Below are 1,950 nucleotides of genomic sequence, written 5' to 3' on the forward strand. Positions count from 1 at the left end.
GCCAGCCGCGGAACGGCACGGCCTTCAGTGGGGCCGGCGGGCGACGCCGCTCCTGAACCCAGCGGCCCCGAGCCGGACGAGTTGAGGAAGGCACGCCGACGGTGACAGGGTACGGAAGACACAGCGGTGGCCTTCTGGCGACTTGGCCCCCGACAGCCCGACGTTCCGCCGTCCTCCCGATGGCCAGGAGGACCGTGCGGGGGTCGGCCGACGGCGTGGTAGGTGTGCCTGCACGGTGACGGAGCACACACCACGCCCGCCAACCCCTCCGTACCTCCCGAGACCGGTGGCAGGACGGAGCGGAAAACGTGCGGACTGAACGGGAGAGCCAAGAGCCAGCGATCCACGCGCGTGCGACCGTCCAAGTCACAGCGTTCGACGAAAACCTCCTCCCTCGGCCAGGCACTCGGCGCCAGCAGGGGAGACAGGATCAGACGCCCCGCCGGCCACTTAAGGCCGAGGACGAACCACGAGACGGGCGGCTGCAGCAGCGGGCGGCCTGCAGCTCCCAGCACTCTCAATCGATCAACCATCGAGTCGGGTCAGCGTGTCAAACCGGCGAGCTCCACGGTCAGGCCGGCGGCGCACCAGCACCGGACCTCCGCGGCTCCCTTCACTCTTTCCACTGCCAGCCAACCGAGAGACGGACCCAATGCGGACGTGCAGAGCTTAGGCAGACCCCCCACTGGAGGCTCAACACTTCGTGGCAGCTCCGTGTCCCAGAGACCAGGAGGGTTGGCACACACACACAGTGTGAACCACCGACAGCCATTCTGGGACCGGTGACAGCCGTGCTGGCCCCACTGCCACGACACAGACGGACGCCAGGCCGCGCTCCCCGGCGGGGGGATGGCGTCGAGCCTGACGAACGGAATGTGCAGGGTGGGGGGGAAAGGCCAAGCGCTCCGACGCCGGAGGGCTCCGGAGTCTGAACTTAGGGGGACAAAGAGGACGGGTCCTCTGCGACACCCCAGCCGCGCTCTCGCCAGCCAAGGCGAGTGCGATTGATTGCCAAACGACCCTCAGACAGGCGTGGCCCCGGGAAGAACCCGGGGCCGCAAAGTGCGTTCAAAGTGTCGATGATCAATGTGTCCTGCAATTCACATTAATTCTCGCAGCTAGCTGCGTTCGTCATCGACGCACGAGCCGAGTGATCCACCGTCAAGAGTTGTCTGAGTTTGTTTTAGGTCTCTCCCTCGCCAGAGGAAAGCGACCCGGACCGCACATACGCTCCCCACCTTGAGCTACAGCCACCTGCACGCCGGCGTGCGGGCGGAGCAGGGTGGCGTGAAGCGATGGGGAGCACCATCCTGGTGCGGCCCGCAGAAACATACGTCTATTGGGGGGAGGAGGACAGGGCGCCCAAGAGGCGATGCGTGCCCCAACGCACCGCAGCGACGGAGGCAGGATCACCGCCACCATGTCGCCCGCCTAGTATCACGAGGCGTGCAGCAGCTTTGCCCTAGGAAAAGCAGAGGCGGGAACGGGCACCGGCCATCGGTTCGGCAGCGTCACTGACGCGTGCACGTGGCGGCGTGTCGGCGAGCGGACTTCCTGCGAGGAGGCGGGGGCGGCACTCGCCCGAGCAGACGCCCGCCCGGCCCAGCCACCGCCGAGGTGGACTGGGAGTCGCGGCAACGGCTCGTCATACTCGTTCCCACACTCACAGCGCAGCTTGCCCGCAAGCCACCGACCACCGATCGACGCCAGGCGCCCCGACCGAGAGCGGGATCGCTCGTTCGCCCTGCTGGCAGTTCGCTGGGGATCACTACTGCACGGAGCTCGGAGACCGACGGGCGGCAACTCGAGAGTCTTTAAACCACCACCCCCATCCCGCAAGTGCAAAGAGGCTGTATACGCACAGACGGGTGAGGGGAATAGGTACCCCGTCGGGTTTGAAGGGAGCGTGACTAGATAGCAACGATGTAAACCCAGCCGATTTGGGAGCGA

At 66.4% G+C, this 1,950-nt stretch overlaps 1 non-coding gene across 1 annotated transcript; it reads right to left on the reverse strand.

Annotated features, from left to right (window-relative positions):
* Positions 1–1,016: 1,016 nt before the first annotated feature.
* Positions 1,017–1,170, reverse strand: LOC140474196 (5.8S ribosomal RNA). The gene has a single exon (XR_011958905.1). It is a non-coding gene; the product is annotated as a 5.8S ribosomal RNA (ribosomal RNA).
* Between the last annotated feature and the right edge of the window lie 780 nt (positions 1,171–1,950).

The sequence above is a fragment of the Chiloscyllium punctatum genome, unplaced genomic scaffold (genome assembly GCF_047496795.1).
Source record: "Chiloscyllium punctatum isolate Juve2018m unplaced genomic scaffold, sChiPun1.3 scaffold_873, whole genome shotgun sequence".
Classification (NCBI taxonomy): Eukaryota; Metazoa; Chordata; class Chondrichthyes; order Orectolobiformes; family Hemiscylliidae; genus Chiloscyllium; species Chiloscyllium punctatum.